Source organism: Parus major, chromosome 1A, assembly GCF_001522545.3.
Source record: "Parus major isolate Abel chromosome 1A, Parus_major1.1, whole genome shotgun sequence".
Lineage (NCBI taxonomy): Eukaryota > Metazoa > Chordata > Aves > Passeriformes > Paridae > Parus > Parus major.
In genome coordinates, this window is record NC_031773.1 from 29,981,473 (window position 1) to 30,006,590 (window position 25,118).

Consider the following 25,118-nt stretch of genomic DNA (forward strand, 5'->3'; position numbering starts at 1 on the left):
TGAAAAAAAAACCACCCCAACAAACCTGCAAAAAAACTAGGAAAAGCCCTTGTTCTATAAAATGTAAATTATTATAAAATTATTCACTTGAGTATATTTTACCTTTATACTATAAAGCTCCACACTATTTCTCAGTTTCACAATGCTCATAAAATTGGATTATAAAATTAAGGCCTGGCAAGTTGGGAAATGCCAGAGTCAGTCTCCTAATGGAAGTACATTTCAATACATTTATCCACATAATGGTCCTGCTTAAGACAAGACACCTCTGAGGCTTTCCATTCTTCAGTACATTGTTTCCTACTCTCGGCTCAAAGTGGACAAGCAATTAGGTAACCAGCTAATGAGTAAGTCAAGGCTTAATCTCTAGTTTATTGCTTGCAGTTTTGTCTGTGAAATTTTCAGGAAGTCAGAAGAGTGCTTTGAAGAAGATCTCAGTGGGCCTCAGCACAAGCCCAGACGTGTTCTTGATTGAGTCTAGATACTCACAGTGATCACAACTAAGAAGACATGGTTTCATTGACTTGCCTAAAATCACACTATAGTTCTAAGGCAGTCACCATGAAATACTTTTCCTATGCCCTGTCTTGCCACTACATATCTTCCAAGTTTAGTAGTGATTCTGTGTGTTAGGGAACTGAATCATCCTGATGATTCACCAGGCTTAGCAGGAACACTGAATGAAAGAAATATCCCACGAAAACTAAACACTGTTAGCACATAAAACAAAATACACTCCTAATATATATGTATCGGGTTAAGGCTGCAAAGAAACATAAATCCTGTCATAACTTTTCTGCTCTTGACTTTGCTATCTTTGTCAAAAATGTGTCTCCTTTTATTTAAAAAAATAAACCAAACAGAAATCAAACAATCATTAGATGCACTCCTAATGTTCAAGAGCATTGAAGAAATGATTGGCAACTCATCCATGACACAGGCTCTGCTCTTGGACATGATGTACACTTCATAGAACATAACACTGACTTTTCATCCAGCATATTGATCTGCCCTACAGATTCAATTTATGCCAGTAGGTTTCACAGATACTTGCTGGTAAATGGCACACTCAAAATGCAGCCCCACTCTGGTGCCAAATGTCAAGCCACTTTTTCCATATTGAGTTACTAAATCTTGACAGCAACACCACTGCAATTCTTTTACTTGTTTTTAACCTGAAAGGAAAATGCAGTTTTCTTCAGCCTTGTACTAGAAAATGGTCATGTACTGTTTACCAATGATTTCCAGTGAAATTTAGGCTAAGACAAAACTCTCAGATAGAAGTTTTCATTCCAAATGCCTAGAAACTGTCAAGGTTGTGAGAAATTGAAGACAAGCTATCAAAATGTTTGTGAAACTTAACTTCATTAAATATTTCAAGACTATTTTGTGTCCCAATTAAAAATTGTATGTACAAAAATAATTTAGAATCACAATTTGCATTTGGTTCATTTATCAGCAGCTTTTTTTTCAGTGGGAAAATGTGGTATTCATGTACATTTGTAGCAAAATCCGGAATTCCCACACTACTATTGGTCGATAGAAACAAGCAAACCTCCTTCTAGCCAGTCCATAAAGAAACTGACACATAACAACATCCATTATAAATAATGAATAGACCAATTTCAAAGTGTAATATTACATCAATATTCACACTTTTTGAATATTGATGTAAATTGGTTTAAATTGTCCAGATGCTTTGAAGATGACAAAGACAGGTGCAAATTATTTTTCTCCTGTTAGCAAATCCCATTAGTCTTTAGGAGTGATGCACTATAAGGGAAAGCAGCTGTTTGTTCCCCTTGGGGACTGCAGAGAAGGCACCTCTAAAGCCCCCATGGAATTTCATATGTGTGCTAAAAATGCAGAATAAGCTTTGATCAACACTTTACAATGAATGACTACACTTTTTACTACTCATTTCTCACTACAACAATGCTGTCACAGGATTATCAATGTTCTGTTCCCTCTCTGAGGCTTGTGATTGCATCTACAAAACTAAAAGAGGCTGGGGCTTATTTCTAACCCTGAAGTCACATGTGCCACTATGCTCTAGTTCATCTGCTTAAACACCCTCCTTTCAAAAGGAGACAGAAGAAAATCTACCAAATTTCTGAAATATTTCAATTTCATTCAAAAGCTTGCCAGTTAGTCATTGTGCTAACAAAGATATTATGCATGTAGTCACACACTAGTGCTTGATTCCACATGATAATTCTGTTTTATTTAGTGGTTTGAACAAAGCCTCTAAGCACAGTGAAGACTTCCTCTTGAAGATGTGACTACTTATCTTTTCTGATTTGCATCTGCATGTCCCTCAGAATGGCTTGTCCCCTTTCTTTCTGAATCTGTAAGTAGCTTTCCAAAACATGCTTCTCCTTTTTCCTTGCTTCTACAGATGACCCTTCTTAGAAAGCAATCTTTATCTAAGTACACTTTAGTCTCAACTATAAACCCAGAATAAAAATGTAGTTGTAGTATGAGTAGTGATTCAATATAGTTAGGCTTTTATGCTAATTTTATAATATTCTTAGAATAAAGTAAGGATTGCACTGCATGTCGTGTGTGGATAGTTGGAGTTTTAAACAGTGATATATAAGACATTACACAGGCCAGGGAAAAGAATAGCAGTATGGGGTCTGCTAGAGCAAGAAACAAGGTCAGGATCAACTGAACAAAGGGATCTAGGTTTTTATACAGCTCCTGCCATGTCTCCCACTGCCTGGTCACCTGGTGAGGCCACAGGGGGCAAGTCCCCTTTTTGTGCAAAGGCTTGGGAATTCATGGCCTCTTGTCTCAGATCCCCAGAGTTCAACCTGCAGCTCACAGTGCAGCTGCACCCTGAGATACCTGCACTGATGGCATCACTCACCAGTAGAGAGCAATAAGGTCTCTTAGTGCTTATGGGCTCCAAGCCTTCTCCAGAATAAAGAACTCCAGTTCCCTCAGCAACATAAAATGTATTTGGAACATTAATTTCTAGGCCATTGTGCTGGTTTTAGCTGTGCTAGAACTACTTTTTTTTTCACAGTAGCTGGTATAGGGCTGTCTTGGGTTTGTGCTGGAAAATGAGGATAACACAGATGCCTTTTTATTGCTGAGCAGTGCTTACACAGAGTCAGGGCCTTTCCTGTCTCTCACTCCACCCCACCACAGAATGGGCTGTGAGTCCACAAGAAGCTGGGACACAGACAAGACAGCTGACCCAGAGATATCCCACAACATGTAGTTTCATGCTCAGCATATGAAGCTGGGGAAAGAAGGAGGAAGGGGGCAATGTTCAGAGTGATAACCTTTGTTTTTCCAACTAACTATTATGTGTGATGGACCCAATAAACACTTGCCTGCTCATGGGAAATGGTGGAAAAATCCCTTGTTTTGCTCTGCTTGTGTTCATGTCTTTTGCTTTACCTATTAAACTGTCTTTATCTCAACCCACGAGTTTTCTCAGTTTTGCTGTTCTAGTTCTCTCCCCCTTCTGAGCAGCTGTCGGTGCTTATTTGCTGGCTGGGGTTAAATCACGACAGTCAGTTTTAATCCTGTTCTGTATTCAGGGTTTGTTAGACGTGTTCTTTTGATTCTTTTCTGAAAATCCATACATCATACTGTAAATGACCAGTTAGTCTTCTTTTTATCTACACTCTTGCCTGTTCATGGCAAAATTATTACTTTACTTTCCCTTTGAAAACAAGACTGTCCTTAGTCATTAGTAAATGCCTGCAACTTCTTTTTGCTTGTAGAGGTCCTTACATTGAAGGCACACATACAACATACACACATGGAAATCAGCTTCCAACAATGATCATACCATTTGCATCAGATTTCTGAGGCTTTTGAAGCTTCCCAATTTGCATGACTTAGTCAGAATAGGGCATAAATCAGTTCTTTTAGTTTGTGTTGCTGTTCCAGAGTGTTACGGGAACAGCAGCTTCACTTCTGCCTTCCATACCAACATAAAAAAAAACAATCCAAAACAAAACAAAACACACAAACAGCTCAGTAAATGAAAGAGAATATGACTGTATTTGCAAACCATTACAAATACATGGGGTAGATTCACCCTTCCACTTTGCTCAGTATGACTCTGATATTCAGAGAAAATCAAATATGAACAGCTACTACTACAGTAGACACTCAGCTTTGTAAATGTTCTATTTACGTGGCAAAGAAATTGGCCAGGCTTTAGAGGAGTTTTAAAGAGAAACAGAAATTGTCAGAACTGGCAGTATAAATTGAAATAGCAGGAGGTAATGCTATGAGACTAAATATTGGAAAAACCAACTAGGAAACTGAATGCAGGCAAGTAATTTCAAATCCTTTTTCCTTTGCAAATATAAAAGCCTGGAGTCACCCATCTCTAATGTACATAGGTTAAACCCTTCCTATTATTTGATACAGGTGACACTGGAAATGCACTGTGAAAAAACAGGTGATTCACAGAGTAAATGTGAGAAATGATGAAAAATGTTTTGACACAGACACATTTTTAGCAGGTCAAATATCAATGCTAGTAACTGACTTTATCGCAGTGATCTAGTGAAGTTTTAAGTTCCCAGTCTTTTTAAATGCTACCATCCCTAGATCTTCTGAGATTCTCCTTTGAGGCACTACTACCACATTTCCTAGGCTGTGTGATCTATTGCAGTGGGCTGAATGGAATTAACACGGAAGGACGGTAAGCAACATGTTCTACACCATGCTACCTGCCATACTAAAGATGCTGCAATAAGCCACAGTGATGAAAGCACATTTTAGTTTTATACCAAACAGATTGCAAAGATTCATATAACTATCATTGTGTTCAGATGTATTCAAATCCCCTATCCCAAAAATTAGGTATTCTGAATTTATGGACAGCAAGAATGCTGAGTAGGACTCCATTCACATGGGAAGAATCCTTTGTGAATCACTGGAATTTCTAATTGTAATGGTTTAATGGCTCTTCTATCACTCTTGTAAGTAAAACTGCTTGTAAATAAAATAAAATGCAAAATAAAACAAAGACATTCAACAATATCTGTAGCTCCCCCTTCCCAAACTGATAAGCATTCTGCTGCCCTGGAATCCAGTGTAATCATCCATAAGCAGTGTTTACAAAGATGTATCTTACTGTCTTAAAGTATTTCACTGACATCTGCTAATACCACTCGCTCCTAATACATATCACATATGTTTTATACCGGGTGAGATCTCCATTGGTGAAATCTTCCACCTGAGATCATTCCAACTGAGATGCAATCCCACATTAGAGAGTTAAATTCAAATATAAATACTGAATGTCCAGACCAACTTTAATTATAAAGAGAGAAAAAAATGTGGAAAGGGAAGTTATGCTTCAACAGCTGTTGCTATTTCTGCTTGAAAGCTTGGGGGAAAAATACAAGGCAAAGGGAAAAAAAAATAAACATTTTTTAAGTAAAAGTCTTATTCACTAGATGACAACTAAATGTTGCACACTACTTTTCTTGTATTTAAAGAGAAAAGGATCACAGTTTTGTAAACTAATCCAATCATATGATCAGATGTGCAGTAGAATCATATGATTGGAAAGATTAGATTATATAAATAGTAAATGAGTCAAACCAGAAATGGAAGAAAAAAATCCAAAACAACTTTCCTTTAAAAATTCATCATTTATAAGTAATGAACCAATAGCTTCCTACCCATAATAAGCAGGCAAAACTGATGCAGGAAGAGAGGAAGATTACAAGAATCAGAAACAGTAAGAAGTGTGCTGAACTAAAGTTTGGAAACTAGAAGGAAGTGTCTTTAGATGTGACATCATCCAGCCCCTCAGACAATCCACAGTTACCCAGTGTAAATGCTTTAGTACAAAACTGTAGTGCACACATTCCTGAATAGAGAGGTGCCTACACCAGTATGCCGTAAGTGCTGTTAGCTGCAGCATGAATGGGAGCACTTCAGCAGTGGCACTCAGGGACTGCATTAATGAGTCAGGAAAAGCTACAGCTGAAGGCAAATTACAATTTGAAGGCATGCCCACTTGCTCCCTTGGCTCCAGCTCCATGATCCAAGCTGTGAGAGAGGATTGAAATTAAATAGGAGGCCCACAAGCCAACGGTACAAATGCTTCATTAGTTTTTCAGGCAAACCCAAGTCTCATACTAATCTCAAACACTTTCTGTGAGAGAAAGGATCTTGGACTGGCTAGGGAATTAAGAATTACAATGATGTGGGGTTTTTTGAAACCTGCACTTACTACCCACAAAAGGGGCGCATAATCAAGGTCAGTAAAGTGAAGTGCAGTGCTGAAAGAGTCATTGCACTGCAGGAAGTAGTACAACATTAAACAGAAATCTGCCATGAAGACAAACACCTACCAGAGATATCTAGCACACAGAGGAGCTGCATAAGCAGCCAGCTCTTCAAACGGATGGAATTTTCTTGCTCCCACCTACAGTGCCTTCCGTAAATAACTTCCTCGTGATGTTAAAGCTTCCATTGAGCTGCACACTGGGACACTCTGACGGAAGGAAGGATAACTTGAGACAATTCTGTACGATTTTAGTATCATTGCTCTGTTTTAACACTGTCATTTGATACATGTCTTTTCCTTTTGACCTTCAGAGTGGCCAAATGGGTGTCAGGGCTCAGCAATGGATGGCTGCTCCCTCAGGGCTGAGGAGCCACGAGTGGCATTGCTCCCAGTGGTTGCTCTGCTCTGTGTTAGGGTTGCTAATAGAATCTTCAGACAGCCACTGACAAAAGAAGTGATGAACTAGGAAACTCTGGGGCTGGAGTCTGGGGATCCAGCCAGGAGACAAGGCCAGAAGAAGGTCTTAACACAGGCGCAACTATGTTATACCTTAAATTGGGATGCCAGCCTGAGTTGAAATGAGAATCCCTGGCAGGGTGTGGGTGAAGGGCCCTAGCTGAGGGTGGGTAGGGCATCTCAGGGGTCTGACAGCACTTACAGAAGCTTAAAAATAACTTGCCAGAGGAAACAAAGGTTCCCAGCACATCTGAATTTATCACAGCTTCAGACCAGCCAGTGTAGGTACCAGATCTGTGGGGCAGCTTACTGTGCTCAGTCCCCTCATACCTTCAAAGTGTTTCTAGACCATATGTTCTTTCATAGCTTCTGCAGTGAGTCATGGGCTCAGCAATGGGCTCACATAACCTAAATGTAAACTAAAGTTATGGAGTCACTAAATGAAAAGTCAGATTTTCCATTTAGCAATTTTAGTCATCAGGAAAGTAAGAGTGGGATTTCACAGATGCTAGAACTAGAAAAAATGAAAGGGAATCTGTTTCTTCACAGGCTGTCTCTGGTACACCCTGCTTCTCCAGCCCAAAAGAAATATGGAGGAGGAAGTCTGAGAATTGACCTAAAAGAGGCGACAAGATCCAAATCCTACGCTCATCAAGGAAGAATGGGAACAAATAAATGGATGATAGAGCAGATTGTGGTACAGATCTTGTAGAGACTGAAAAATATCACAAGTGAAATAAAGAAAACAAGGAGAAAATGACTGGCAATTAGCAGGGCTTCAGGGAATAGAGCTGCTGAGTACATTTGGTAATGACACAGAAGTAATATAGGTGCTGTCAGATTAGTTTCATTAGAACTGGACCAAAAATTAAGGATTAGACTAAGCAGTCAGAAACTGGTCAGCCCCCAGGGGAAAATAATGTTAAGTGTTAATGTCTCTGACTAAGCACTGGCCCTGAAGGGATGGATGATGTGCCCCATTGTTCACTCCAAGTTCTCATTTTCCTCAGTACATATCCAAGACAAGACCTTGTCACACACCAGACACATCTGGGTTCCCCTGACAAAAGCCAGCCATCTCAGCAGGGCAGGAGCTGCAGTGGACACAACAGCTTTCTGTGGCCTTCACAGATCCAGGAACCAGCCCTGAATGTGAAGCTTTTCTGCAGATAGCAAAACTTCTGGACTTCTGGATTTCTAAGGTAAACCTCTGTTATTTATCAAGCAAGCTACAAATATTTTTCTAATATCTGAGAAGGAAGAGGAAAGGTCTGCAGCTGCCCTTGTATCTAAACTGGCTCTCCTTGTGTACAGACACCAAACCAGTTTTACAAGAATGTTCCAGAGGTGTTGCCTTGCAACACTAAGTTGCACATTACTTGCCCTTCAACAACCCTTTACAAAGAGACAATGCACACTACTACATACTTGTTCTATGTCTTGTAGCTGGGCACCTCCTCTGATCCTTTTTGCTCTCTAGCTTTTTCTTTTTTAGAAGATAGGCATACAGGATCCACCTCTTTCCTGTCTTCTCTTGATAAATTCTCTGAAAATATTTTCCATTCTTTATGCAGTTGTTTTTGCTTATCTGCCCCCTCCCCAGAATAAGGCAAAATTCCTCAAAGACTATTATTTTTTTGCCCCTATTCTTGTGTTTTATTTGAATTTCAATAACATAATTTATTACGATAAACTTAGTTCAGTGGTGGTAACAGAATTTTTATATTGGGTCTAATAGCCTCTGCCTGTCTTTATTTCCCCTCCCTGTACATGTGTATATATCTATACAGCACCCTCCACCCAATCTTTTATAGTATTTACATCAGCATACAATAGTTTTACTTCTGGCTAAAGTGTTTAATAGTCTGATTTCTGGAGGAAAGGATCATATTTAAGAATACCACTCTTTAACCACAAACTTAGCTGACCTAAGTCTGTGTTTAGCATTAGTGTTTCTGGCACTACCATATGTAGAAAATTACAACCAGAAATCAGCACTGAATAAAGTCTGTTCTTAAACGCAGTAAAATCTGTGTCAGAAAGAGCTGCTACAAAGTTGTTAAAAAGGCAAGATATTAATAATCATCACTATCTTTGGCAGTTTGATTTTATGTTGTGGCTTCTGCAGTGACAGACCATATCCTCTGAGAGAGGACTGTCACACTTTGTGAAACACTTTTTCTGAACAGGGTCACCTAGCTCTGCTATCATACCTTCAGGTCTTCCTACTTCATTTCTATCCCAAGCTTAAAACAAGCTTCCTATTCCCACAAAGTCTTTTCTATCTCTGCTTGTAAATCATCCAACTGTAACTGAAAGTTTCTAAAATTCAGAAACCTTTTTTAACTTCTTTTTTTTGCAGTCATCTTTCAAAACTTTTTTCTATTAAAACTGGTCTCCCTCAGAAAAAAAGAAGCAACATATATCCTTTCTTGCATGCAGTAAAGCTAGAGAACCTTTTTCTGGTTTTGCACACCGCTGCTCAGTCAGTCCAAGTCTCAAATGATCATTCTGCCTTTGTGCAAGTGTGCCCTGAGGCCCTGCTTACAAGCATCAGGTGACAACTTTGTCTGGCACTTACTGTGCTTGAATGTCAGGACAGGTGTCTTCTGCTGGAATTGTGTAAGAGTGTCAAACTCCCTGTTTTGATGATATCTCTTCCCTGTTTTGAACTCCTAGCATTAACAAAGCATTATTAACAAAGGCCCTTATTAAAGCAACTGAATAGGCAAAAACTTTACCCAAAACATATCTTACCACAAATTTTTGGACATAATTTTCTTTCTATAGAAGGAATCACTTCTACCCTATTGACATATCCCACCAGACACTTCTTAATTTTATGCTTTCTTTAGTCTTTGTTGTGTTTTAAATCTGCTACATTAACTAATTTCAGAATTTACCACACAGAATGTCTAGTTATGTTCCCATATTGTTTCATCTTACCTTATGCTATCCTCTGTGTTATACCTTAACAATCTGAACAGCTTCAACTATTTATATTATTTGAGACTGTATTTCAGGTACAAAGCTAAGTCCAAATGTAAGCCAGCAAAGCCACAGTTCTCCAAGCAAAATAAACTTATTTTCTAAGAAAAAAATTCTCAATCAATACAGAATGTTGAACACATATTTTTGCCGCAAAATCTCTTCTTCAGTACCCAGGGGGTGATATTTTTTTACCATAGTTGGACAAATTCTTTGTGACCATTTCCTCTCACCAAAATCTAGCTACTGAACTTCCTAGAATACTAGATGCCACAGATCTACCTAAATTATCATTGAGAGATTTCTTTTGAGCATGGCAGGACTATTTTTATTACACGTATTCTAGGAAAATGACATTCTCTTCTCTGTTTCATAATCTGATGATACATTGCCTCTTCTATTAAAGGTGTCTTAGAAAGACATTTTTGCCTCTCTAAGGATTTTTGTCCTACAGTATGGCAGCTTTTTAAAAGAAACACAAAATCCAAACCAACCCCCCTCCCAAACCACAACCCAAATGCACATGCCTGATTTGTTGGCCTCAGTATTTCATGTTCCCAAACAGCTATGACACCTATTTTATCAATATCTGATTTATCTTCACATCTAACTAAAATCACACAAAGTAGGAATGATCCTCCACATTCCTAGTCTGAATCTTTGCATGTTGATCAAGACCAGGGTTACTCCTAGCATTACTTACAGTGTCTATAGACAGAACAACAGGTTGCTTCCTAGTATCTTTGTAGGATAGATGTACTGTTAAATTTTGCACATGTATCTTTCTTGAGTAGCCTCTGCCTGCAAAATTGTAATTTTCTCCTCCTGCTGCTCCTTTCATGCAGAAACCTTGTAGATAGGTGGTGGGTTCCACTAAACTTTTGGGGATTGTGCCAGAGACAGATGATGATCCTCCTTAGTCTCAACTTATTCTGTGATTCTGTGAGAAAAATACATCTCAGCTGGCACTCAGTAGCCTATCATGCTTAATAAGCAGAATTAGAATCATGTTACTCCCAGATGAGTATCCAAATAAACCACTACAGTCTGACTTTCTCTCCTCTTTTATGTCCACTGGAATAATGAGAATGGCTCCATTTTAAGAAAAGGGTTTAAGACCCTATTCACCCAGGAAATCTAAGAATTTGTTATGAAGGTCATACATACTATCCTTCATTTCAGATGAGCATCAATAATTATTTCTTTGGATGGACTAATTGCCAAGAGAAACAAAACATTGGACACTTCCTATTATTTCCTACTTCTATTCCCTATTTTTCTTTAACTCCTGAAAACAGGATGTAGATACCTAGTTAACGACTGGACTGTTTTCTGGGAAGCCTGAATGTGCTGTGTTTGAGAGAGGAAAAAAACAAAAAAAGAAAAGAAAATTCAAAGTGTGTCTAAAGGAAAAATGATTTCGTAGCTTCCAGAGTGTCGCTCACAATTCTGCTGCATGTCTTCTGCCAGCTGCAGTTTTTGAGGCCCTTTTTAATGATAAAAATAGCAGGAAAAAAGTAATCTATCCCATATAAATGTAAAAATATTTCTCACATATTAATTCCATGAACAGTTTTGGTTAAAAAACAATCAGTAAGACAAAGAGAAAAGCCAGTAAGCCAGCATCATGAGGTAGATGGGACATACAGTCTAAGATAAGGAAACAGGAGTTAGATAAGCTTAACTACAATATCAGACCCCACCCTCAGTAAATTAGACCTTTTCTGCAGATGTGTTTCTCCCTCCCTTTACTTAAGATGAAATTTAAATTATTGCTTTAACACTACATCAGTATATACTGGAGCCTTTGCACAGCATGCTGTTTTTATTGTGAAGGCAGAAAACTGGTTAACAATTTTATCATTACATCCTATCTCAAAATCCACATATAATCTAAATAAGGTTAAACAGATAAAAAGAAATTACATTCATCAAATTTTTTAGTGACCAGTTTTACAATCTCCAAAACATTCTTTTCAGTAATTGTCAGTATGTAATAAATGAATAGACATGTCTGGAATCTTTCAAGGAATTTAGAAAAAAAAAAAAAAAATTATTCCAAACACTAAAAGATAAATAAAATTATAGGGGGCTGTCTTAGATGTTTAAGATGCCTGTTACTTACTTGATTTGGCTAAAATACAAGCAAAGTTACCTTGAAAAGCACTGAAGGGAAAAGAAGCACAGTAAGCTGCCCAGAGATATTGAATCTAAAAGCTTTACATGTTCATAGTTAATTTTGGATAAAACTTATTTCTCTATTTCTTTTCATTTACATTACAAAGTCTTGGTTTTTGTTCCACTACCGCTTCTGTTTCTGACATCTCTTGTATCTCCACGTCTGGAATTCCACATCTTGATTAAGAGTTTGCTCTAATGTAGATAAGTGCTAAAACATAGATCCCTGACTTTGTCAAGTCCTTCATTTCCTGAAAGGGCTTTTCAGAAGAAAGCCTTCATTGTTCAAAACAGATAAATGAGATTCACCACATAGGCTGGGCTTTCTATTCCGCTCTTTAATGCACTGCTGGTTTCATTTCACTTTGGTTATTTGATTCTGATCACACATGATGCACAACCACACCAAATGGATCACCTAATCTTTGATAACCTCTAGAAATAGCTCCCACACTACACAAGGAAAAGCTAATTCAAAGGAGCAACTTGCACATTCTCTCAGCATTCACGCTTTCCCTGGAGGTGCCAGCAATGAGTCTCAGTTTGGTGAGACTAACTCTCTTTATAGTACTCTTGATTATTTACAAATCCCTATACAACCGTGATCCATTTTATTTTAGCAGCTGTTATCACCCTATTGTCTGTGATGATACACTCAATTCTGAAGACTGCTAGTCTGTGGGTAATTGTGAAAAGTAATCTAAGATCAGTAGGTGCCTGGATTTTAGTTTCTGCTTTTTCTTCCATGATTTAAGACCTTTAGGATTCCTTCTTTGACATGAATAGTAAATAATACTTGTCATCATTAAAAGATTTTTAAATTCCAGCCAATAAATTTTTAATTGTACAGAGTTTTCTTTTTTGTTTGTTTGTTTTTTCTTTGGTTTGGGGTTTTTTAAGTAATAAAATATACTATTTCAGAGTTTAAGAATACTCCCATTTTAATATTATGTTCTTATTCCTTAGGTGCTATTTTAATACAGATATAGCATAAACAAAGATCTTAATGGAAAAAAGGTGCATATTTTTAGCCAGCTGTTTACATAATTTAGAACCTATGAGAGAAATGCTTCATAAAATGTATGATGTCAAAACCCACTTTCTTCTCTTTCTTCCACTTTCTTCTGCTCATACTTGCTAATGGTTAGGGAAATTATTTATTAATGACTTTGTAGTAAGTCATATCTGTTTTATACTTTAATGAAGCTTAAACACAGGCTAAACTTTCTAAATGGAACAATAACCAAAGATAATAAAAGCAATATGAATTCAAAGATTATTTATTCTGATAGGAAGCTTTGAACATGTCCATGTTATCTAAAAATAAACAGAACAGGTTTTTCTTTATTCTCAACACTGAAAAATGCCATTAAGGAGTTATCTCAGATTTAAAGAAAGTAAAGAACAAATAAAACTTCAACCTCAACATGCAACACAAAGTATAAGCACAAAGTATCTGTCCGCATTAGCAATGGATACTGTGAACACGGGAGATTTTAGAGGGTGCATATTCTTCTGAGCATGCTTTTGCTTCACTCAGAATTTAAATGAGACATAATGTTACAAACAAGAAAAATATGTTTTTATATTTTTGGTTAAAGTACTTTTGATGAGTAGCCATTCTTTAAGACAAAAATGTATCTCAGGATTAATCTGACATCCTTTTCTTGTGGGTGTGGAAGGTGTTATTTAAATATTGATTACAATTTCCTATTAAAAAATGAATTATATAGTATGGCAAGAATAGTTTACGTGATAAAGGATAAACACATGGAGTGTGTAATGAAAACTTTATTTCAAAGATATAAGTTGCTGAAGATGCAAACTTCATGAGTTCATCTGAGACAGAGGTCTTCATACTGTAGTGTGCAGTATTATCCAGATCTGAAATTATGTCACAATCCAGAAATCCTGAGTACCCCCAGTCACCAGAAGTTGGTAATAGTGTTTCTGTGTAGCACTACTATTCCAATCAGTTAAATGCCCATAACACCAATCTAACTCTACATTCAGCTCCCTAACTACAGATGTAGAAATACTGTATTCACATAAAGTCTTTGTGTTACATATTAAAACATCTGATATTAGTGGATGTTATTACTTTTTCAAATTCACACTATTATCCACCATGCACTTCTAAAACTCTGTTGAGACAAAATTTATTTATTTATTTAGAGAGTTATTGGGTAAGATCTGGAACTCTGAAGGTTTTGTTTGAAGTCAAATTAATGTTTAAACATCTGTGTTTTTTGTTTTCTCCTTTGATTTTCCCGTTTTTCTCTCCTTCTTACAGCCTAAAGCTTTATCAGCTAGAGTCATTCTCAACTATTTATCTTTACAATTTATTACTTATTGTTAATTATAGTTGTGCAGTTTCAGTACTTGTCCCTGTAGGTAAAAACTGATGATTTATTTGTAATTATCCTGCAGCATGAAAACACCTACCTTGTATCTTATGATGCAAATTGTGTGGCAATCTGCCATTTCATTTTCATAATGTTATAAAGTTTGAAAACTTTAGAAAATTCATAGTTGTACTTTTTTTAAACAGTTTAGTTTTGGGTTTTTGTTTTTGGTTTTTTTTTTCCCACTATGGATTCTCTTCAAGGTAAAAATTAGAGCATTATTTTGTTAAGAGAAAGGAACAAGGAACTTATTTGATTTCATGCTTAGAATTTTTTTCATAAAGGAAACCTTGCATAACAGTTTGAAGCAGTGAAATGTTTCTAAAGATACTCCTTTTTGATGAATCATGTGTTTGTGACTTTCCTTGGATAGATTTATTCATGGCTCCCTACTGCCTTTTATCACCTCATCAGTAATCATCTCTTGTACAATGTCATTGCATGAGTGTAGCTGCTCCAGAGATGAATGATGAATTTTTCTGTAACATTTATTCTGGTTTTGCTTCCACAGGCCCTACTGGATCCTTGATGAGTTATCATAATCTCTTTGAATATTTTGCTGGGTGACTGGTGGTTTGGCAGTATTTTTTCTCTTCCAAGTCCCAGATTTCTAGGACAAACAGAGAACAAAGCTATTCACTTTTCCTATACAAAACAATGCCACAGACATCCCCCAGTTCAAAAGAAATCCATTAAACTATATTTTACTTTTGGGATGAAATATCTGCTGAAATTCTTGCAGATCCTCTTCTTGATCCTGTTCCCTCCGGTATTCACAATATCTCTGTTTCCTACTGCTTAGTCCCAGGACACCTATAATCACTGCCAGCAGCAAGCACTACAGAGAAACCCTTTCTGTCTGTCATCTACTTCAGATCCCAACTCCAGAGCTTTAAATCAAGAAAGTATCTCCTGACCTTACCTTATTTTTCTTACTGAATCCCATGCATTCTTTTCACTTTGCTCAATTCCACAAACTTTTTTCATGACCTCGAGAATTTACAGCAGCTCCTAACAGCTACATAATCCCCCCTCCCTGTTTCTCCACACTCTGTGTAAAACATTTCTTGGCAACCTACCTTGGCATGCAGTAAAATCGTGTTTGTTTGGATCTGAAGCGTGTGGTACATAACAAATGTCTGACAAAACTGTCTTTTACCAGGATCTAAATATATCGTGTTCCTTTCCAGAATGTTTAATCCAGTGACTTTTAGATATCTGAAAGCCAGGACACAAGGAGCTGATGCATATGTAACTTAAATTTGTGAATATCTAGAAAAAGAATGCTAAATTATGAGAGTGAAATATTGACTGTATTCTTCCTCCCTTGCTGGCAAAAATCCACATGAATTTCAACCAGTTGTTCACTGTGCTAAGTGCAGTGATATTGAATGGGGAAAGGATTAGCTGGAGAAGCTTTGTGGTGTAAGGAGATCTGTGTCTGAGCCTGTACTGGCTTTACTCAAGGAAAGAGATATGTATGTGTGTCTCAATCCAGTATCAGTGCAAAAAAGATCAAGCCGTCTCTTGACATAGATATTTCAGTGCTGTGAGAATAAAAATCCTGCAGAAAAATCAACTTAATTTATGGAAATAGATAAAAAGATTGTAAAACCTTGCCTGTTTGGGGGTTCTTCCTAGTCATAACCCACTATAACAGTTATTTGGGATAGCTTCAACCCTCTGTAATTCATTTAGCCACACCTTTACATTGAAAAGAGAAAAAAAAATTGTTAGATATCATTCTATTCGCTCTCAAATCGACCTTGTTGTTTAAGACTAGGTGTGAGTCTGTATAACTGTAGACTTCTAAAGATATTGCTCAAAGGCTGCAGACTAACAACTCCATGTCCTACAATTCAGAATTTTCTGATTTTAAAACTTTACATTTCGCCGGCCCTAATTCTTAGGTAGGGCACAAATACATGGGCAACCTTAACTCAAATTTAATTAAATACTTCCTTTTGTCAGAGAATGCCTACACTGAATCAATTATCCTTTTAAAAGACAGATATGGCACATATTTAATAATAATTGAATAATAATAATAACCTGCATATAAATGCATCTGCAACAGAAACATGGTTACCAATGCCATTCTTTGCACCATTCAAAAAAAATCTCACCACAAATTTACAATGGAAATAGATTGTTGTTTTAACTTTACGAAGAAAGGAAGATAGGCCAGAAAGCTGTTAAAATCTATGAGCAGAACAGTGAGCAGATTTCAGATTTCTAGTCACTACCCATTACTACTATTTATAAATTTCATAATGCTTTATGCTCATCATATGCATGCTTAAAAGACACAGGTGTACAGTAATGGGAAATGTGGAGAGTACCAGGAGGGATGTATGACAGAAATCACCTTTATTACTATATCTTAGATTATACAGATACTAATTAACAGTTTCAGGAAAAATATAGAAAAGGATTAACTTACAATACATAAACTCTATCCAAATTCCCAGATACCTATCTTTTGCACTAAGAATATCAGATGGAAAAACCATGGGATTTCACAGTCTGTCCAAAAGAGAAGGTCTCAATTGTGGAATGTTTTGTTTTGCTTGAAGTCAAGAGACCTCTGATACAGTTATTAGAGCAGAACCCTTGGAAGTATTCTACAGTCTTTTCATCTAGATCATCTGTCTCAGAATCAGCTCTTATGAGTTTGTTTCAGGGGTCAACTTTTAGTTTTACAGGTGTTGCAAGCTCATATTTTGCATAAATCAAAAATCTGCAAAAATAGTCAGAAAAATACTGCCTGAGACCCTTGTAAAACAGTATTTTCCTAAAGAGTGGACCTCAGTGCTACAGTGTCCCCACTGGAATTTTTTGGTCAAAATGCAACTGAATATAACATGTGAAACCTTGTACTTTGGCAGCTGATGCAAAGGAGGAGAAAGTCCAAGGGTCTAACTAACAAGATATATTGTCTGGGTTAAGCAATGCTCAGATGAGGAAGTAACCAAACTGGGTTTCTCAAAAAACACTTGGACACTCCTGCATGATATTGCATCATGCTCATAAATCTATCAAAATGTCTTCAGAAGAGAAAGCCTCTTTATGTATGTTTTGCGGCATATTTCCAGTGGTCCTAGAACATGGGTTGTCACTCACGTCTAACCACATTTAGATGTAAAAACAGGAAAATAAAAAAAAAAAAAGAGCAAAGCATTATATTAATTTTCTTATAAAAACAAGATGAATTATGCCTCTTGTCATTAAACAGTGCAAAGGACCCAGGGAAAAATATAAAAACAAGCTTGGCAAATATCCTTGCTTTATTCATAATGCTTCTATTTATCCATCATGTTTTTTGTTTTTTTTCAGAGAGATGGATGAAAAGTACTGAGGTATAGGAACTGCAAGTGATTAACAAGTTGCAGGTAGTGCAAGATTGAAGGGATAAGTAAGCTTCATGCTGCCAAAGGTTCTGACCTGACAAAACTCTGAAACTTCTATTACTCTTGTCATTCAAATCCACATGCAACCTTAGGCCAGTCTCTCTTTCATTTCTATCTTGTCAGCTCAGCCTCTTGTGCTATGTTGAGGATGTTTTTAATCTTTTTAATAAAAACTTCATTATCAAGTAAACAAGAGATTAGTTTTCAAAACCTTGGTCCAAAATTAATCCAGCATTCATACTTACAAAATTAATTGGACCAAACCATAGTTTGTAAATGATGCAAACTCTGCTTACACAAACTGACCATTGCAACAACTTTCACACTGTTTCTGGAAATTAATCACACTTTTTCTTTAGCACAGAAATCTCTGTATGAGAAGACTCAAGAAATATGATGTGATGATTTTAGATGCATTTCAAAAACTCGCAAGTTTAGCTTTTTTATTCCCCATATTTTTTTTAGGCAGAATATTCAACTGTAAATTAGAAACTGCCAAGTCATAAACTTTGATGACATTTCCCCACAGTTGATAAAGCTGGATTATCGTGGCAGAGATGCCATCAATTGACTACTATTAATCCAAGTTCTACTGCCTAGGATCAAGGAAAATATTCCAGTTGGAAGTATGATGTTCAAAAAAAATCAAAACTATCGCTCAAATCCTTCAATTACTATGATACCCACATTTTGGACAGTTTTCTGATTTGCCCCTTGCCTCAGATTAGGCTGATGATTATAAATGTTGATTCATGAATGACTAACTGCAATTCTTTGAATTTCTTGAAAGAATTCTTCAATTGAAAAAAACCAGCAAAACGCATTTCTCTTTGCATCCTGTTATCCTGCTAATCCTGATGGCCTTGATCATTGCATAACTCAAATCTTTCCCTGTTGCACCATTCCTCTGGATACCACTTATAAACGTGCCTCTTTTTCTACAGATACTGTATCTAATGAAGTCCCCATAGTCTCCAGTACTGTCAACAGGAGACCCACACTTCACCTCAAAGACAGACTTGAAATTCTCAGTCAAAACACAGAGAAATTTGTTATTCTGAATCTCGTTACGCAGAATGGAATTTAAACACGATGATATATCAAAATTTGTTACACTATGATATCTACATAGGAAAGTTTTGTGGCATCTTTCTGAGCTCTAACATCTTTCTTATACTCTAAAAGGATACTGCAATAATCCACTGGGAAACTCAGTGGTGAACTGTATTTTTTACTTTTGCCTGAGGACACAAATTAAGAACAAAAAAAGGAATTAAAAAATTCATTCTATGTCAAGCTCTTGATATAATTCTTAATTTTAAATGATATCATAAAAACGCAGAGTATGTGAAATGATACAGAATACCTGGCTACTTGAAAGATGGCCTAGTCTTCACTTATGAGAGATAAAAATAACAACAATAACAATATTTTGATAAAAAATATTTCAACAACAAAATTCCCCATATGTTTGGCTTCCATGTTCCTTATGGAACCCAGTGATATTTCCAAGAGATGAGGCTGCTTTTATTGAAAAGGGAATTTTAGGGGAACCTGCTATGCACTGGCTGTGACTGCTAACTAGGTTAATTTCATACTGGTCCCCTAGGAAAATCATGATGGAAACAGACACTCTTGACATTGCTATATTTTCTGTTGCCAGTATAGAAATCCTTATTAGCATCAGACTTACTCTTTGTATTGCTAAGGAATTTCTGTGGGGGGAAAAACCCCCAACAAACAGCCCAGTACAAAAAAAAGGGGAAAAAAAAGCACAAAAAAAAGCACCCAGAAACAAACAAAAAAACACACAAAGGAAAACTTCATATGCTAAAACATGTTTTTCTGGAGCCACTTTTTTTTCTCTGTAATTATGCTCTTAATACAGCATATGGAGTTCTGTCAAAGGATAAAGATTTATCAGCAGCAAAGACACTACTACAATCCCTTCCACTCACTAACAGAGAGGATTCTACAAATGTAAACATCTTCCAACTATTCCAGACCATCTCAATGGAAAACTTATTTAATACTTCCCCTGTAAAATATTTATTCACCTATGTACACATGTAATGTTTATCCTATTAAATGCAATGTTTTCCTATGAAAGAAAAAACCACCAAACCTTCTTACAGAAATGGATGCATTTCTGTATAAGAGCAGGTAGACACAAAACCCAATTGCTTAGCAATTTTGCAATTCCATGTAATCTTTATAAGAATGTAGAATTCATCTTCCAGAACTAGAAAACAGAAGAATGACTTTCATGATGGCAAAAGACTAAATATTCTACAAGGCACAGTTTTTCATCTGTGATTATACCTGTGTGCTTAAAGTGGTTGCCTGTCTTGTTGGTTTACAGGAATTCTGTTTATCTGCAGTAGCTGCTCTAAAATAACATTGATGTCGAATCACTGCAGCTTGATTTTCTTACTCATTCAAGCATATGCTTCCTAGAGTCTCATATGGAAGGATTCCTTTTCTCTTTTACTTCTGTATCTCTCCTTTGGTCTGTTTCTGTGCTCTACACATAGTGATTCTAGGGTTATCGAAAAACATATTGCATTCATTTTTTTGACAGCATTTTCACAGAATGGTGAGATTATAAAAGATTGAAGTATATAAAGCTACATTGCAAAGGGGACCTTGTCACTGCAACTTAATATTTGAAATAGTAATCTTTTCACTGTAAAGAAATGCTCTTATAATCATCATAAGTTTGTATATTGAGTCTTTTTTTGATGCAACAAGAATTGCTTGCTCTTTTTGCAGCAGTTATATGATTTCATAATTCAAACTGGCAGATTCAAAACTGTAGAAAAGTGAAAATGAATATATGTATGTTTATATATGTATGAATGTGTGTATGTAAGTATATAAGAGAAAAAAGACCCTGCAACATAAAAACTAGGTAATACTTGTAAATTGCATTCTGGTTGAATATTTCTAGGGAAAAAATGAAAAAGGATCACTTGGAATAGAAATAGATCTTACAATATGAACTATTTTATTCATAGAAATGTCATAATAGACATAACAGTAATACCAGCATGCTAAGAGCAAATTATATTTAGGAGCAAGACTGACCTTATTTGTCACAGGCTCATTTTTCACTTTCAGTTTTGCTAATAATAATTTTCAGAAAAACAGAGGAAAAATTGTTGAATTGATGTTGTAGTTTTTCAAAAGCTAGGGACTGAATGTTTTAAAGACACCTATTATTTTTTTTATAGAAGCTACCTGTGTTTCTAGTTTAGGAAATATGTGAGAGAACCACAAGTTTTTAAAGCAGGTGCTTTTCTTTTGTTACAGGTACACACCCACACACTCCCACACACCCCCATAACCCAAGACAACGGGCACAGCTCTGGACTGCATGTCTTTCAGCTGTTTAACTGGCTCTTTAACTGGCTCTCAATACTAGAGCTGTAAACTTCCTTCTGAAGGGAGGCATTGCAAGTTCTGAGCCTCCCTTGCCTGTTCTTCTCCTTGGAAGGAGAAGAAAACACCTATCAACCAACATTTGTTCATGGCCATGCTTGTGAAGCACATGTATTTGTGTTGTAGAGATGGAGCAATCTGTCAAGGACAGAAAGAAATGGTTAGAATTCAGTTAAGGGAAACTTAATTCAAGTAAGGGTAGGTGTCTGTTTAACATAGGACCTGGGAGAATACCTTTTTGGTTCAGTCTGTTTTTAGAATGGGGAATGTTAGGCTAATTTGTATGATAGGAAGTTGAAGAATCATGGCCGTGCATAGGTTATATGGGTATGAAAAAAATGCTTGAAAAATAAGTGAGAATATCAGGTGTTCAGAGAAAACTCTTAAAAAAATTAAGAAAATAAATCCCAGGAAAGGTTTAACTACCTTGAACTTATAAGATGAAGAAACTCAGGATAAGCTATGCCACGCAGACATGCGATGGCCTCTTGACAAAGCACTGAACATTGGGATGTTGTGGATAATCAGCCCGAAAAGGGATCCTTAGATTAAAGAACATGTCTGATATTTACTGAAAATGTGGAGATTTTCTGAAATCACCTGCCCTTCATACATGCCACGTGATTGTCTTAAACATCAATATCTCCATGCAGTTGTTTCTCTTCATACAAATGACTAAATATTCTTACTAGAGAGAAGGAAACTAACGGTTCAGAAACAAAAATTCACCCCTGTGAAGAACCACGGTAAAGGTGAATTCTCTTCTTCAATTATTATCTGCGTGGAAAATTAATTGCAACAGGAGATGTGAAGACAGACTTTTTCTGCTTGTTCAGTTGTCTCATGTTTTGGGTATTAATTTGAGAGAAGAGCCAATAAGATTTAAAAAAAAAATTAGTAAATAGAGCATGAACAGGTCTCACCTTGGAAAAGAAAAACATTTCCATAAGGAAAAATCTGGAATGTACATTATTTCAAATTATTTTGATTGATTTGAACTTGGCAAGAAACTGTTTCCTCAGAAGGATCCTCTTCTGTTCTGCTAAGTGCCCAAAAATTTAGTTCTGATTTCATTACAGTGCATGAACTATTTGAAAGAGAAAAAAAAATAATATATTCTCTTTCTTCTCTTTCTCTAACTCCAGTGTTGATGTCATATGTACTGACACAGTACTAACAATGCCACAAAAAACCCCCAAAATTATAGCATTCTGTAATAACCTCAAGACAGAGAAGTTCTGGAAGGAACAATGTTAAATAGGGCAGACTTCTACTGACAAAACTTATAACCAGATTTGCTGTGGAAGGCATTTTGTCTCATTAGAAAGTAAAAGTACAAGACATTCATTAAGATGAAAGATAATCTTTCCTACTTAATAAAAATATAATAGTTGCCATATCAGCTGGGACACTCCAAGAGTGAAATTACTAAATATTTCATATTTCTAATTCTAACACAAACATACCTTCTCTTTTATAAAATGCAAATCACTGTACATTTTCCACAGTTCATGCTGTATACAGGCAATAGTAATGGCCTGGAATAAAATAACTCTTACATGCACTGCTTAAGAATAAAAGGATAATGTTCATTAATTCTACTGAATAGTCCTCTGTATCTAAATCTGCACTTAGTCCTGATACCTTTAATTTCCTGCTTTAATATATGAGTATGCTTTCACTGAAACACATGAAACTCCTGCATTTTTAAGTTGGACTTGTGCTACTAAATATAGAAGGCTCAGGTTTGCCACCTTACTGTCTTGTGCAAAAATACACAAGAAAAAGCATATTTATGCACCTTATTTTATATCAGCTTCAATTCTAAGCAAAAAATAACAAGAAGCAAAAACATGTAATAAGGGCACATGGAGAAAAAAAATGCTTTTCTGTTGCAAGGTGATATTTCTGACTGGCAAACAGCTGACAGTGAAATACCTCACAGTGTTTTCATTAGGAATATGCAAATTGTTAATGCAAAAATGTTCCAGACCATTAAGCATGCTAAAGTCAACAACGATTTTATTAAATCATCCCAAAAACTGACAGGAAGGTTATGCAGTATCTGAAGGACAAATCTTATGTGCTTACAATGGGTGAGCAGTGTCATGAACAAACTATACTGGAAATGGATTTCTCAGGTAACAATAAAACTGGAAATACTACTGCCTTAACTGATAAAATCATACAGAAAAAGCCTATGAATGTATACACTGCAATATTTTGGCTACAACTGGCTTTGAACCTTAATTACATCTTAACAAACAATTCCTTGCAGTCAGATTTGAGCACTCTGATCTTTTTCAAGGGTAAGAAAAGCAGCATGGTCTGCAAGGAAACTGAAAAACTATTTCACTAACTCATGACCTCTTAGATATTATTAGTATTTCATGTGTTCCCATTCCAATCAAATCATCATACTCCACCAAAAAATTGTCTTCTTCTGTAATTTCTAACTACTCTTCAAACAGTAGAAGCTTTGCAATAAATCTACGTTGCAGACAGGTAAGCATTAGATACAGTATGCAAACTCCTCTCTCCTTGCTAGTGCTTGCACTAGAAGTAGTTTGTTCAATCACTAGCCCCAGTTGATTGTTTTGGAGCTTTTTCAGGCTTTTCTTTTATAAACTGCTAACTAGTTGATTTCTCCTCAGTTAAAGGCTTGTGTGATAAAATAATGGCCAAGAGTCTGTGACAAGTTAGCTATCTTGGAAGTGAAGTGAAAGTTGATCAACCTTCTATCATGATAGAGGATTTCTTCAGGACAGTGTTGTAGGCCAAAGAGGTGGCAGAAATACATATGACAGAAATACCAATAACACATTACTGTAGTTGAGTTAGACACTAAGCCATCTTTAGAATTTATAATTGATGGATGACACTAGACAGCTCAAGAGCAACTCATTGGAGCAATTTTAGATCACTATATTAAGGTGAGCTGAAACTTTTCTGGAAAAAAATCCATGCTCTTAATAAGTTACTTGACTGGGTGGCTAAGGCTGATCATCATCATCTCATCTATGCAGATCAGAGATCTTTTTAAGCCAGTTTAAAAACCTCTTAATACAGTATATACACACTCAAGTTTATTGGGATTTGTGCTTGTAACTGGCCATTGGAAGAAGCAGTACAGCATCTCTTCTCCTAGTCACGAAGGAGATCTGGATTTCTCAGGCTCATCAGTGATTGCAGCCCTTTGGGCTTTGTTCTGGAAGAGAAATCCTTATGGTACAAAGCCCTTGTGATAGATTTGTTCTCAGATCTTTATCTTTAGATGGTAATGCAGAGCACAGAGCTGTCATTCAAGCTTTTCCCATTGTCCTCTTTGCTAGTAAATAATGTACTTGATTCAGTACCTTTGCAGCTTTGTATGGCTGTCAATGCACTAAAAAATAATAGGTTAGTGCTCCTGCCAGTAGTAAGAGAGAGTTATAGTGGGGGGATCATCAAAGGAATCAAATGTGCTACAGTTATATCTTATCCCTCCTTCCCAACTTGGGATCTTGATTTCTCAGCAAACATTTCTTACAGATTTGCTTATCCCCTTGAGAAACTAGAAATAATATTTCTCAGAGAGACACTATGAAGCCATGTCCATGAGATTCTAAAACCAGCAGGCTGATGATTTACTTTTCAGTGACAAAAGGCTTGATCAGCTCTTCACTTCAGGCCATTATTCTGTGAAGTACCTCTCACTCTAAGTCTCAAAAATCATACTGGAACTGAAAGGTAAAAGCACTGCATGGAGAATGACTGAATGACAGTTCAGCCCTTTACAGATCCACTTTTCTACTGCAGTCAATGCACTTGGTTGAGGATGTAGTCACAGCATTAAATTTGTCTTATTGAAATAAATAGTATAAGCATGTAACTGATGATCACCTATAATATTTTAAAAAGTGATTTAACATTCCTTTAAATAAATACGTCACAAAACTATCAGCATGGAGCGTTGTGAGAAAA